The sequence below is a fragment of the Callospermophilus lateralis genome, chromosome 12, assembly GCF_048772815.1.
Source record: "Callospermophilus lateralis isolate mCalLat2 chromosome 12, mCalLat2.hap1, whole genome shotgun sequence".
Taxonomy (NCBI): Eukaryota; Metazoa; Chordata; class Mammalia; order Rodentia; family Sciuridae; genus Callospermophilus; species Callospermophilus lateralis.
This window is the reverse complement of record NC_135316.1, coordinates 33,763,400-33,780,210: the sequence shown is the minus strand read 5'-3', so window position 1 is coordinate 33,780,210 and position 16,811 is coordinate 33,763,400.

The window sequence follows — 16,811 nt, the reverse complement described above, 5'->3', positions numbered from 1 at the left end:
ATATCTCAAAATAGAAAAATACATGTGAAAAAAATAGAAGACTATTGCAAACATTCCCCCAACCTAGAAACACTAATATGTTGACACAGTCCTTACTCATTTTTCCTTTGCTGATTATATATTGAGGCTCCTCTGCATAGCAAAGCCATTTCCCATGCTTTCAGAGACTTGTTCAACTTAACTCTTGACAGTGGTGCAAAACTTGTAGAATGTAGAAATGCTATGTGATGTATAAAATACCTTATTTCAGGTATTTTTTAAGAATGTTTTTTAAGAATGTATTTTTTTAGTTGTAAGTGGACACAATACCTTTATTTTATATTATTTTTTTATGTAGTGCTAAGGATGGAACCCAGTGCCTCATACATGCCAGGCGTGCGCTCTACCACTGAGCCCCAGCCCTTATTTTATGTTTTTCATCCAGCTTATTGTTATAAATCAAAATAAGCTCATACCATACATTTATTTATAGCTTATGTTTCATTATGAAATACAGAGAGAGGGGATCCAAGATGGTGGACTAGGGGGAGGCTGCGTTCCGTCACCCTACCTCAGGATTCAAGCAGAGGAAATACTGTTTCTCTACAAGGCAGCCTTCCCTGTACATGCATCCTGGCTGTTCGCCCCCTTGGCTGGCTATCACTGATTTTAAATTTTGATATAGACTTAAACATCTGTTTTCAGGCTTATTTGTTTATGCCCAAAGGATTCTCTACAATTTAAGTAATAAATTGGGAAAAACCATAATTCCATTTCATCAGTTTTATTTGCATATGGTCTTTTTCCACTTCTAGACTGCTTCCTAGTTTACCAACTTCTTAATTGGTAACAATTAAGAATTTTAACTTTTCTTTCTCTCCCATTGAGACATCTAAACTCTGTTGACTAGACTTTCCCCAATCATTTTCCATAACTGACTTTTAGAATGTCTCCAAACATCATTTTTGTTGTTTGTCCTATAAAAACTCATTTTATAAATTATCTTCTGAGTGGTCATTGAATGGATAGGCAAAATGACATAAGTGTTACTCTAATTTACAGAAATGGTTATTTGTGATGTTTGCTTTCAAAGATTCCTCTACATGGAACACCTGCAGACACCTGCAGAAGGAAATTAAATAATATATCCAAAATTATAGGGAGAAAATGTGAATGACAAAGCAATTGGCTTTCCATTTAGTTCTTATTGAATTATCAAAAATATAAAATATTTACACTCTCAAACTCAAGCCTTTCATCCTACTGTTGGTTAAAATAAAAACAAAGATGAAGACAGTTTAGAAGTTAATTTGATTAAACTTTGGAAAAGTCTCTGAAAAATAAAGATATTGTGACCATCTACAACTAAAAATTTTTTTTAACTATAATTGCAAATTACATAATTATCTACATAGACTCCCAAGAAAACCATGAAAATAATCCTAAAACTAACAAACAAGTTGAGCCAGCTCAGTGCATTAGATTAACATCCAAAGAACAATCCTATTTTTCTATATTAACTCGAGACAGGCAGCGACCAAAATCAAATCACAATCCTATTTTCAATTTCTCCAATGACGTAAATGCTTACTTAAAACACGAGTAACCAATAGATTAATCCAAAGTATTATTAACAACTTTCTCATATTCATTTTGTAAAGTCAAACAACTCAACAGGGAATGACAAAAAACTATGAAGATGCAGTTTAAAGGAAGAGGAAACATTAATGGCCAAAAAACTGAGGAAGATGCTCATGCTCACTAATAATTAGAGAAATAAACTTGATACCACAATAAGACATTATTTATTACCTATTAGATTCAGAAAAAATAATAATATCTTTTACTACAAGTGTTGGGGAGAACATGAAGCAAAGGGTATTGTGCATTACAGTTAAAACTTTTTAAATATCTGAATCTATAACTATCTAGAAGAGAATTGATAGATTTTTTAAAATGTATGCAAAGGAATATAATGATGAAAATAAATATAGCTATTAGCAGTGACATGAAAGGATCCTAGAAATATAACTTAAGTCAAAACATAAAACACAGAAGACTGAATATGGCATGCAACAGGAGTTACTCAAGCAGTAGATCCCAACTCTCTGCAACTCTACCCCATCTCAGCTCCAGCACAGTGAACAGAACTAAGCTCAAGGAGGGGAGTAAGGCTTGAGGGTTATCGGCTGGTGCAGCTCTGCAGAACCGCCTGAGAGAACTGATTTAAATTAAAACTGAAAGCCTATGAATGCCTAAAAGCATCTTCCCTTGAAAACATAGAGATAATCGTGATAAACAATTAGAGAAGCAACTGGAAACCAGGAGCATCAAAAAAACAACAGACCTGCCAGAAACTTAACAAGGAGGTGACGACAGAAAGAGACAGTCTCAAAGGGCCCTGGCAAGCTCACACTCATCCCTAGTGATCTGAAAGGCTGTGCACACTCACTCTGAAACAGTTGGGGAACATTAATCCCTGGTTTAAAAAACAGTGTGGATTTGAAATTTCCCTGAAATGAGCAGAAGTTTTTTTATTGGCTCAGAATACTTAATCACAATCCCTGACCAATCACTGGCTGAAAACTAATCTATGCTGACCTAGGACAACTTCTGGAATTCTGAGCTTAAATTTTTTTAAAAAACGAGAAAAAAAATCTGAGCACTGACATCAGAAATTGCCCACTAGGGAAACAGACTTTATAGAATCAGACCAAGTGAACGAATAGTCAAAATTGTTTGTATTAAATAACTAACCAAGGGTAAAAGTCAGGAATCACAGGCACTGTGAGACATTATATAAAATGTCCAAGTTTTATTAAAAAAATTTTGAGTCATGCAAATAAATAGAAAAATATAACCCGTGCCCAAGAAAAGAGAATCAGGCAATAGATAATACTTTGAGGATATCCTATGCATTGGACTTTGCAAAGATTTAGAAAACTATTACAAAACACATGTAAGGAACTAAACTGTTTATGCCTAAACTGTTTAAAGGAAAGTAAGATTCATCAAATACAGAAACTTAATAAGCATTTAGAAATTATAAAAGATCCAAATGGAATTTGTAGAGTTGAAATATGCAAAAATTATAATGAAAAAAATCACCAGTGAGGACTTAATACATTGGACCTGAAAGAAGAAAAAAAAAATCAGAGAACTTGAATTAAAAAAATAGAGATTATCCAGTGTGAAGAAGTGGATATAAAAAAATTAATAGACCCTCAGAGACCTTTGAGACATCATTAAGAGCAGGAGCATATAAAAACATATGGGAGTAATAGGAGAAGAAAATGAGACAGAAAAAAACCTAATGACTGAAAACTTTTCATATATGATGATCATCTACACATCTCCAAGATTAATGCACTCCAAGTAGTATATACACCAAGAAATCCTCACTTAGACAACAATAGTCAAAATGTTGAAAGTCAACAAGTAAATCTTGAAAGCAACAAGAGAAAAATGATTCACTCAATACAATGGAAGTAAAATAACATCAACAGTTGACTTCTCCTGAGGAATAATGGAAGCTAGACCATAGGATCCCATATTCACAGGTACTGGAGGAAAAAAGATAAAGCAACCAGGAAGCTCGTAGCCAGCAAAACTATTTTTTTAAATGAAGGCAAAATAAGAACTTTCTCAGATTAACAAAGACAGAATTTGTCACTAGCAGAGCTCAATTTTAAGAAATTTAAGACAATAATATAAGAGAATTATCTATAAAATTCAATTGTTGGGTTTATAACATATAGAGGATATATTTTATGATAATGGTACAAAAAAGGGGAAAGCAAGGAAGCTAGAAGTGAATCAAGGCAGTGACAGAAGACAGTACCACAAAATTATAGGAAGTAAGAAAGAGTCCTGGGAATTCAATGATTCTACTTGTTGGTATTCACCAAGATGGAAACAAAAGTCCACACAAAGATGTGAATGTGAATAGATGTTGTAACTGTTCTATTTATAATAGCCAAAGATGAGACTATCTAATATCCATCAGTTGATGGGTAGGTAAACAAAATGTGATATTTCTAAGTCACAGAATGCCACTGAGCAATAAAAGTGATTTAGCTGTTGATATACATAGCAATATGGACAAATGCCATGAGATTCTCTTTTCTTACAGTTCTAATAAAAACATAATCTACAGTGATGGAAGCAGATCAGACTAAAGTTAGGAGTATTGGGAGATTTCACTGCAATGGGGAAAAGGGACACATTGGAGGAATGGGAATACTTTGGATCTTGATTCTGGTGACAGAGTATCCTGGCAAGAATGAGAAGTTTAATTCTTATTGATGTAAATTCAAAAAGCAAAGTTACTAATAGTTCACAATTTTAGAGAATAAGATTTCTCAGTGTGTAGTGAAAGTACATAACCATTAGTACAGTTAACAGTTATAATAAGTTCTTGAGACACATTGAATCAGCAGTGGGGTGTTTTTCAAAGTACACATCAAGATGTGGGGGTTTAGGCTGGGCATTTGTGATGGAGATGTATCTCTGTGGTAGGGCACTAGCCTCCATTGTAGGAGGACTTGGGTTAGATCCCCGTACCACAAATAAAGAAAAAGAAAAGACTCAAAGATTTTACAGAATAATTCCAATCAAACTCAATAAATCATATACAACAACTTATGTTGGAAGATAAAAAAGAGAGGCTCTGCCTACTTGTTTCATGAAAAATGGTATAACCTTAACAACAATTCCATTAAATATGTTCCTTATGTTTTATAAATTTGAATATAAATTTAAGACATTTATTTAAATTCACCCAGGATGAGAAGACCCTCAGCATTGGTCAGTACTATTTTACTAACAGAAACTGAGACCTAAGGAAATAACTTTCCAATGTCACATAGTACAAAACTTAGGATTTAAAAGTCAAATAATCTGGTTCTAGAAATTCACACTTATTTTTAGTGTTTAACACTTAGCATTTAGCATAATACCTGTTTGGTATAATTATATTCTCAGGAAGTAAGGACATTCATCTTTGAGTAAGACAATCTATCTTAATGATCAATAGTGAAATATTTTGAATATACAGATCTACAAAAACAAAAGGGAAGACTTACTTGTTTTTCTTAGATACTACATTTACATTGTATATAAATTACTGATTTTGTATATTTATATATTAAAATAGACTGTTTATTTTATTAAACAGCACTGTAGAATAATGAGTATGCTTTAAGTACCACAAAATATCTTTATCCTTTATAATATGAAAGTATTTACAGTATTTATTTTTCTCTATGCCAATTGTATTGAAAAAAAAGTGAACAAAATTTGAAGTACTTCCATGTTGCCTTCAAAACTATCTTCAAGCCAAAATTCATCGCTCAAACTTAGAATTATAAACAAAACCATAAAAATAATTTTAGAATGTTGTTGCTTACCTACTAACCAAATGATTCTTCACATTAAATGTTCTCCTAATTTAAAACAGAGTGGTGTTCATTACCCCAAGTACTATTTTAAGTTGTTTTTTAAGCCACTAATTCTAAGGGCATTTGTAAACCTTTCATTTTCTTCCCTTGTGCTTGCTCCTCCACAAACTTAGTGATACCTCCAAAAGAAATGTTCTAATAGGTCTTCATCACCATAGCTGTGGCCATATGACCCACTCCAGCAGTTCACTTCCCATCTGCCTATCAATCCTCCAGTCTGGGATCTAGAGCCATTTTTATAGAATTGGCACAGTGAATTTCTAGAAGCTCATGGTCCCATAATACATTATTCATATTTTCTATTTTAGGGCAATTAGGTTAAAGAGATAAAATGGGCAAAGACAGAAATAGATGGTCTACTAAGAAGAAACAAAGTGCTAAGAAATACTCACAACATCTCTGTTTTACCAATTAATCAAATTAAAAGCATGAGATAGCATTTTGTGGGTATTTAATCTGCAATAATTTTTAAATGATAATAAGTTCATGAGGAGGTAGCATGGGTAGTGGTTAGAGTGGAGGCTGTGGAACCTCATTGCCTATGTTCAAATCCTAGACTCATCATTTAGAGCTATTACTTAAGATCTTGCTTATACGTCTTTAAATCTTATACCTTGATTTCTTCATCTTTCAACTGTGACTATTCATAGTGTCTGCCTCCTAAATATGTTGTGAATATTGAACAAATCAGTATTTGTGAACATACTTGCAATAGTGCCTGGGACTTACTATGAGCCCAGTAAATGTTAGCCTTGGAATAAGTAGGAATTTTTGTAAATTGGTATCTGCTTTCTGAAAAACAATTTGCTCAAGAAATTGTATCAAGAGCATAACAAATGCACGAAAGATTTTAATCTAGTACTTTTCTTTCTAGGGAAACTATCTAAACAAAAATAATTCAAAGATGAATCTACAATGATTTCTTTTTGCAGGATCGGGGATTGAATCCATGGGCACTCTACAACTTGACAACATCCCCAATCCTTCATATATATATATATATTTTTAATTTTGAGACAAAGTCTTGCTAAGTTGGCTGGGCCAGTCTCCAACCTATGGTCCTCTTATCTCAACTTCCAAAATGGTTGGGATTACAGGTGTGCACAACCTCATCAAGCCTGCAATAATTTTCTTAATCCAAGCAAGAGTTTAGGAAAAAATGGAAGCAACTTGATTCTCTAACATTTGTAACAAAATTGATAAAATTATGTCATTATATATGTGGGTATTTTTTAATGCAACAATTATTAGGATGGAATATCTACTAACCAAGACAGAAAAGTAAGGGCCAAATTTGCCTTTCTTCATTAAATAATTATAAAATTGGACATAAGGTATGAAAAAAAATACTTGTCAGATATTGGACAATAGGAAGACCAGGATTATTATTCCTGAGAAGATGAAAACAAATTAGGTGGACCTTATAGTTGTTAGGCTTTCTGCCTAAAGCAGTAGTTCATAAAAAAACTCAAAGATCATCATGGTTTTGCTGAGTTGAGAGACATTAGAGGTTGAGAAAGGAAAAATGGCTAAGATTCATGGACACAAGAGGGAAACAAAGCTGCAAGTCTAGAGTTCTTAAGATATACAGAGGGTCTTGTGAAGTCTTCAATTTAGTATTGATATATATATATATATATATATATATATATATATATATATATATATATATATATATAAAGAAAAATAATCACTGGGAAGGACTAGGCAGAAAAATTTAGGAAGCTCATACAGAACTAATGCCTGGAATGGAAACACATCAAAATGCACATGGCATTGAGAAGAGTCATCAAAAAGTATTGTTGCCTTAGTAGTGGGCATAACTAATATCATTAGACTGAAGACATCTTTGTAACTCCCCTATCAAAGCTTGAAGTCTTCAAATACTAGTAAGAAAACTGCATACTATAAATATAAGTAAGCAAACTGCATAGCACAACAAAATTTGACAATGTACAAAATAATGGAGCATCTAAAACAAAAGAATCTCAAAGTCTAATGTAACACATTACTGGGCATTCAAGAAGCAGGAAAATAGAATCTATAATGAGGTGAGACATCAGTCAATAGAAACAGACTTAAGAGGAAAGACCAGTAGACAAGGAAATTAAAACATCTATTATAAATATGTTTTAAAAATAAAGACTAAACTAAAAGCATAATGAGAAGATAAATGTAAAAAACACTCAAATAAAACTATGTGACTTCTAAAGATGAGAAACACAATGTCTGGAGAAAAAAAAACAGAATGGGATTAACAACACCTAGGACAATGCAGAAGTGATGATGGATGACATGAAGATATGATAAGGAAACTACCCAAAATAAAATAGAGAATGAAAAAAATGAACAGAACATCAGTGAGCTTTCAGGACCATATGAAATATCTACCACATATGAAACTGAAATCCCAGAAATAGATAAAATGGTGATGAGGAGGGAATTTCAAAAAATATTTTAAGAAATAATGTTCAAATATTTCCAAATTCAGTGAAAAATATAAATGCACAAATGTAATAAGCTCCGTGAACATCAAGTGAAATAGCCTAATGTCAATCATATAAATATACATCATAATCCAATTGCTAAAACATAGTGATAAAAAGAAAAAATTTTAAAGAATTTAAAAAGTAATAAAGGCAAAAATGACAGTAAACTAAATGTTAAAAACCACAAATCAGAAAAGAGTAAAAACTTGACTTTAAAATACATAACAAAAAAGAAAAAGGTAAGCATTGATGAGGATATGAGATATTGAAATCCTTGCATGTGTTTAGTAGGAATGAAAAATGGTATAGCCACCATGGAAAACAGAATGGAGGTATCTCAAAAAATTAAAACTAGAACTGCCATATCAAGTGGATCAAGCAATCCACTTCTGGGTGTGTATCCAAAGAATTGAAATAATGATCTCAAAGTAGTATTCACACTCCTATTCCATTGCAGCGTTATTCTCAATAGCAAAAACATAAAAACAACTTAAGTGTCCATTAATGGATGAATGTATAAAGAAAATGTGATGAACATGTACAAAGTAATACTATTCAGCCTTAATAAGGAAGAAAATTCTGCAATACCTGATAACATGACTGTACCGTGAAGATATTATGCTAAGTGAAATAAGCTGGACACAGAAAAGCAAATACTGCAAGATTTAATTTATATGAGGTATCTAAAATAGTAAATTTATAGAATCAAAGGGTAGAAAGAGAAAAATTGGAATTTACAATTCAATGGGCATAAAGTTTCAGCCAAGTAAGATAAGTAAGTTCTAGATATCTACCATACAACATTGTTCTTATAAACATTTAAAGGGTAAATGTCATGTTAGCTTTTCTCAACAAAATAACATTTTTATCTATTTATTTATTTTACTTATTTTATTTATTGTGTGTATTTTGTTCTGGGGATAAAACCTGGGCCTTATTCATAGGTAAATACTCTACCATGAAGCTACATTCTTTGTTCTATAATAAAATTTTTTCAAAAGAAAAAGTCATTAATCTAGAATTATTTACCCAGAAAAAAATGCTTTAAAATTGAAGATGAAATGAAGATTTTTATAGAAAAATAGTAGATGAAAAATAAGCAGCTAAGAGCCCTACTATACTGCTTGAAATACTTAAGAAAATTCAGCAAAAGAAAAATGATACTACATGAAAAGTTACATCAGCACAAAGAAGTAAACAGTATAAGAAATAGTACATATAGGTACATATTTAAAAAGAAACATTTTCTTTATTTTATATTCCCTTTAAAACATGTATCACATAGGTTGACATGTATCCCAAGGCATGTATCACATGAATACATCACATGTCATAAATCACACAAATAAAATTGAAAAGTTTTCCTCCAATATCAGGAACAAAACTAGGATATCCACTTGCCATTTCTGTTCAACACAGTACAGAAAGTCTTAGCCCAGAGCAATTAGGCATAGAAAAATAAAAGGGTGTACAAATTGCAAAGAAATAAAATTGGCCCTGTTTACAAAAGACATGATCTTTTATATAGAAAATGCTACAGATTCCATCAAAAAAACTTAGTATAAACAAATTCAGTGAAATTGCAGGATGCAAAAATTCAATATATATAGATCAATAGCATTTCCATACTCTAGCAACTATCTATCCCCCAATGAAGAAAACAAATCTATTAATCCATTTTGAGTAGAATTTTTAACTGGTGAGAAATAGGGCTCTAGTTCTATTCTTCTGCATGTAGATATCTAATTTTCCCAGCACCATTTATTGAAAACACCGTCCTGTCTCCAATGAGTGTTCTTAGCACTATTTAAAATGCTGTCGAAAATAGTAGGATATGCCCAGCATGATGGCACACACCTATAATCCCAGTGGCTTAAGAAGATGAGGCAGGAAGATCACAAGTTCAAAGTCATCCTGAGAAATTTAGCAAGGCCCTAACTAATTTAGCAAGATCCTGTATCAAAATTTAAAAAAAAAAATGGAAAGGACTAGGGATGTAACTCATGGTTAAAGACCCTTGAGTTCAATCCCAGTGGAGGAGTAAGAGAGGAGGAGGAGGAGGAGCCGGAGCAGGAGCAGGGGAAGAGGAGGAGGAGGAGGAGGAGAAGCAAGAGGAGGAGGAGGAATAAGAAAGAAAAAGATTAAGATACTTAGGAATAAATTTCACCAAGAAGGTAAAATATCTGCACACTCAAAACTAAAACATTAATTTTTAAAGTAAATGGAAAGAGATATTGTGTTCATGGATTAGAAGAATCATTATTGTCAAAATGTCCAAGCTATCCAGAGTGACATACAGATTCAATGCAAAATCCCGGAAAAGTTTTCACAGAAATAGAACAATTCTAAAACTTATATGGAAACAGTGTCTCCCCTGACATATCCAAATTCATATGCCACAGTTTTAATCCCTAGCACCTCAAAATATATCTCAAATTTTTGGAAATAATATTTTATATACATAATTAAGTTGAAATATGATTATTGAGGTGTTTCCTCATCCAGTATGATTAAGTGTCCAAGAGAAGACTATGTGAACACACAAAGAAAAATTAGCCATCTACAAGCCTAAGAGGAAGATCTTAGGGGAAAAGAAAGAAAGAAAGAAAAAACCCTACTGACACCTTGATCTTAGACTTCAAGCCTCCACAACAAGAGAAATAAGTTAACATTGTTTAACCCACCCGGGCTGTGGGGCTTTGTTATGGTCACCCCAGTAAACTTATACAAGAATATATTTGATATCATTAGTTATAAGAAAAATGCAAATTTAAACATGCTGGATTGTTCGAAATTCAAAAGATTGTCATGTTGGCATAGAGGTAGAGCAACTGGAATTTTCATGCATTGCTGATACACCCACTTTTGAAAACAGTTTGGCACTAAATGTACACTCACCAAACAAGCAGCAATTCTACTCTCAGATATTTACATGAGAGAAATGAGAACATGTGTTCACTAGAAGACTTGTACTTAACTATTCATAGCAGATTAATTGATAACAGTTCCTAAACAGAAATAACCAAAACATCAATTGGGGAGTGGACAAACAAATTGAAGAACACCTAAAGAATAAATCACTAATCAATTGTACAATGGAAACATTACTGAGATGTAGGGATAAACCTCTAAAACTTGAGTTAAAGAAGCCAAACCAGAGACTACATACTCTGTTTCTGTTTACATATGATTCTAGAAAAAGCACAACTTTAGTGATAGAAAGGAGATCAAGGGTGGCAAGGAGTCAGTGGTGGGGACAGAAGATGGACTAAAAAAGTGACACAAGAGCCTTAAGGTTGATACAAATATTCTAGACAATGATTTTTAATGGTGATTACACAATTGCAAACATTTGTCAAAGCTAAATTTTGTGCAATTAATTGATGAACTGTCATATGCAAATCATACTCAGTAAAAAAGGATGTAAAAATGAGAATTAACAAAATATTTTGATGGCACAGAAAAAAATCTTATATAATGGTAAGCAAAGCAATCAATTTAATAACTATGTAAAAGATACTGAAAATGATAAATTATAAAATAGTAACTATACTTTTCACTTAATATTGTGCTTTTTATTGTGGTATTCTTCAGTATTTCCAAATTTTCATGGTAAAATCTTTTTCATTTTCTTTTATTAAAAGAAAAAAATAACCTTAAAAACTGTCTTGATTCCTTTTTAAATATCATTGACCAACTAAAATAATAGAGTAACGATAGTATAAAAATATACATTATGGAAATAAGAACACATTCTCTCACCAGCTTCAGAATAACTATGAGGTTGAATTTGACATATTCATCCAGAATCCAAGACCAACAGCAAAAGGCCATTGATCTCCTGCCACTAAGACGGTCTTTTTTCTATAGTCTTTACTGCTTCCATTGCCAGCACGCCACCCACCATCTATGTGATGTTTTTCTCTAACCCAAGGCCTCTGTTAAGTCTTGCTCTTGTTTCCTTGGTATTTTCATGCTGCTTTCTCCGTGTGTTCTTCATAATCACAAAATCCATCTCTTGAGAGCTAGAATCAGATCAGCCCAGCTCACTATCATTTGTTGTGATTCTAAAATACATCATAAAACTTATTGTTTCTTTTTCTTGACTATCCTTGAATGTGGGCTGTCATGAGTAACATGTTTCTAACAAATCCAATACAGCACTGTGACGTGTGCTCCTGAGACTGGGTCCTAAAAAGCACTGCCACTTTTCTCCTGTTGTCTTCTCTAGGATCATTGGTTGTGAGGAAAGCCAGTCACCATGTCAGGATGGTACTCAAGCAGCCCTATGGAACAGCCCCTGTGGAGAGGAACTAAAGCTCCCTGCCAATGGCCAGCAAGGAGCAGAAGTTTCCCTTTTGTGGGTTATGGGAGCCATCTTTGAAATGGATGCTCCAGTGTCAAGAAAGCCTCAGATGCCTGCAACTGCAAGCCAGAGAAGCTGCCCCTTTCCTAACATCCAAAAGTACAAGATAATAAAAAGGAACTATTTTCAGATAGTAAGTTCGGGGGTAATTTGTTATACAGTAATACTGCCTGCTTTGAAGGGAAGTTGTATATCCTAACTTCCTCAGACTGTCTTAGGATACCAGGTATAAAAAGGTAACATGCAAGTGTCCTCTTGACAAGCATTCAGGATTTGGAAATTTATCTAGAAGTAGACTTTTAGAAAACTGTGATATCTTTATCAAGCAATGCAATTTTAAAAAATCTGAATAGAAGAATGGTATTATTATCTTAGGAAAATAGTCGACCTATTATGACTAGCTTAAAAAATAATCAGAAGTCACAGGACTCCAGACAAATTAGTTTTATAAGGAGGTTCACAAGCTGCCTAGGTTTCCTGAAAGTTGGTTGATTTGGATTTCTAGGTTTGCTAGTACAGTTCACCCCAGCTACATTAGACATGGATAACCCTCTACACCTGTGCCAGAGTTTGGATTTCCCTGTTTCCTTGGGAAAGTGATCCAAGAAGAAAGACAAGAGAACAAGTCTCTAACTCCTTGTTGGCCGTTCCTTGACATCTGTGCTGCTGCATAGGATGGCTTGAATACCATCATGACATGGTGACTGTCCTTCCTCAAAGCAAATGATCCAAAAGAAAGTCATTTAGCCTTTCCAATTCTCTTATGTACAGTAATTATTAATCTTGTTCTGACCAAATAAAGCTTTGAGAATCTAGAGTTTTCTCCTGACAAATATAGACTCCAACAGTAAGTTAAAAAAAAATCCTGCTTACCTTGGAAAATATTTCCTTTCTGGAAATTGTGCATCGTTAAACTTGAATGATTCTAACAAAGTCCAAATAACCCATGGATTTCTGACATTTTTTAACTAGAAGATTTTGAATTGTATGGTTTACTCTTCTATTGCAAACATTAACTACTACTTTATAAATGAAGTATTTTCTTTTTCACTTTGTGTTTTCCTTTCTGTTCCCAAGGAAACAGAGAATCCAAACTCCATCACAGGTGTGGAAACTTTCCCATATCTAATGCAGCTCCTTTATATAACTTGCCATCACACATTTATTTGGTATAATTTCTGAATACTTGGTGTTAAACATTAACTCCTGCTGTTGCTCGCCTGGGGAGACAATTTTAAAGGAATCCTCATGATCAGTTCACCACCTCATTCTGTACATTCAGCTTTGTTTTTAATGAACCTTGCTGTATTGGCATATCAGAAAAGTAACTCGGGATAAAAGTGTTAATTGATCACAAGTCAGCAGTATCATTTTCACAAACAGACCACTCTATTTTGTCATTTATAGAGTAATATCTAGAGACTACAGGAGCATATGTATAATCTGATTTTATTGAATTTAGCTGTTGGCCTTGACCTTCCTGCCCAATACCCCTAGTGGAGTATATCTACAAATAGCCACAAAGACATTTTTCCTGTAGGTTAATATCTTTACAAATAAAGGCAGGGGGGTGCATATAAAATGAATTTATTAGATGCTTAAATTAGATCAATACCTCTTCCATGAAGAATGAAGATATTAAAACATTTCATTTGAATACTATTTGGAACAAGGCAACAAGAGTCAGTTTAGTGGGCTGGGCTCACTCCTCCCTATGGATCCCAGACTGCATACTCCTAAAAAATCATAATTTGCTTTAAAAAGAAAGTGAAAAAAGGTGCTTCCAGATTGACTACTTCTCCTAGCTTAAGAGATGAAATCCAATGAAGTTGTACTGGTTACAGTACTCCTCTCTGATTGGATGTAAAGTAGATTTCAGAAGAATTTCACCTTTGAAACGTAATATGGAGAATACTGTGATATTAAATCACAGCCATCTGCAGCAAGTAGGGCAAAATAAACTCTTTCAAAAAATTCTTATTTTTTAAAGATACATATATAGTTAAAGTTTCAGCTTCAAAGCAAGCAACCTTATTCCTTTAGCATTAGAAGAACACCAAAAAAGAGAAATTATTACATAGATAATTGACAGGGCTAGTAAGGTGGGCATTAAAAACTGACCACACCCTCCAACTTTCTCTGCAACTTCAACAGCAGGTGGTTAAAAAGAAAAAAAAAAAGAGTCAGGTGCAGTGGTCCACACCTGTAATCCCAGCAATGCGGAAGGCTGAGGCAGGAGGATCACAAATTCAAGGGCAGCCTCAACAACTTGGCAAGACCTTGTCTCAAAAGAAAAGGAAAGAAAAATAACTGGGGATGTATCTCAGTGGTAAAGTGCCTCCCAATCCCTAGGACCGGAAAAAAAAAAAAAAGAATCTAGTGCCATAATTCTAGAGAATAACAGCCAAAGATAATTAAAAGAATTCTTCAGCAATTTATGATCATGTATAATCACATTCTTTTCTCATAAATGATTTTTGCATGATGGTACTTATTTCTTATTAAGGTGAAATACCACTCCTTTGCAACAGATGTGAGATTATCCTTATTCAACACATTTCTTTGACATTGGTATTTTAACACTGATTAAACCAGATGGAAGACAACATTTTTAAAAATTTCTTTAAAAAAATAAATAAGGAGAGGGGAGAGGGAAAAAAAAAAGCATACACACGACCAGGTACTCCCAGATTCTAGTTGCCATAACAACTTGAGTCTGTTTCCATCATTAAATCATGTTTTGATCATGCATATGGGTTTTGTGTGTGTGTGTGTGTGTGTGTGTGTGTGTGTGTGTGTGTAACAGTATGGGACTCATTTATTTCATTTAGTTATTTTCTACTGGATAAATTCTTCTCCCTTTTGAAAATAGCTCCTTGTCTATTTTATTAAACAGAAGCAGAAAAGTACTATAAACTCCCCCTCAAAACTATAAAGCACAAGGGCTCCCCAAAGAAAGCTTGGAAGTATTATATTGCACTTTCATAGACTCCTAATGATATCTTTAAAGGGCATTTTGTTTCCATGAAAATTAAATACTTTGGGTAGTCCTACAATGGGAGAATTATCCATGTATTTTTCCCTGATTCAACAGGCCAATTCGAAAAATTGTTTGTGATAACACCACCAAAACCTACTGCCGTCAAATGTCTCCCCTCTGCCTCCTTCGTCTATTGCTTCCTCCCTGGATCTGAACACATCTGGAGAACAGTGAAGTCAGTGGGAAGTGGGAGAAGCTGGTTTCTAAGTCACTTGCTTCCTAGCAACTGCAGTCAGGAAAAATAGACTCATTTGTCAAGTGTCCCGAAAGCAGGAAGTCAGGAGGCCTGCGGGAATGACAATGGCGCATTCAAGGTGCAAAATATAAGTTAACATTTACCTTCCAACCGTGGAATATTCCATGTCCTCTCTCCACAGCTTCCCCTGACCTGAAAAAGGGTCCCAAGAACCACAGTGGCCCAGGACAGAGGGCTGCTCCTCACACTTCTGTAATAAAGCACCAACGTGTGTGCATACGTGTGCATGTGTGTGTTTGTGTGTGTCCAATCCATCACAGGTTTTTCCAATAAAATATAGTAGGAATGAATTATTTAGAAAAGTGAAAACCATAAAGACATACAAATTACAAACCCGTATTTTAATTATTAAAGTCAAACAAAATCTTTCTGATTCGTTTCTCAACATCTCTAAACACTTACCCTCAATTTCATACACAGTTGCCTCATCAGGAGCCAGAAAGAGCAGAGAGTACCAGGGTGAAGACCTGGTGAAGACCATAAAGAAGGGAAGAGATTCTCCAACATGTTGGGTCTCAGGATCAGCTGAAAACTGTGTCAGAAGCAAATCCCTGAGCCACGCCCTCAGGAAGACTGATTGAGCGCATCTGGGCGAGGGATGGCGCTCTGCTCGTTCGGCAAGTTCACAGGTGTCGCTGATGTGCAAGTGGCAGCTCTATAGAAGGCCTGAGTTATTACCTGGTACCAGTGTCTAATGCTATCATTGAAAAACCCGCAGCATACTAAACCATAAAAGTCCTGAGGTCTGGGTCAGGATCAAATTTTATCCAGTAGAAGAGTCAGGGAGCTAAGACTTTAATTTCTCTCATGGTCTCTCATCATTTTTGACACTGAAGGTAAATAGCTCTTCAAGATGCGCCTGGCTCTCCCATTTTGCCATTGTTTCTTTATTCTACACTGCTTCTTAATATGGAGTGCGTGGTCGGGTGTCAGGGGTTGTGGGTATCCTGAAAGTGCTGGGGCCTCATGTTCTCATGCTTTCCTGGTTTCCTTCCTTTGGCTTGGGATGGCTTCTCTTCTTCCCCTCATCCCAATTCCTCTTCCTTGCTCTTATTCATTTGTACAACAAATGTTTTTTAACTACCTAAGTGAGCAGATTTGTATCTGAGATATAAATGAGATAATGCATTTAAGGGGCTTAGGAGGAATCGCAGCACGTGGCAAGCCCTTGAGGGTGATGTTGACATTGATCATGTTGACAAGGATAATGAGGTTACAGAGT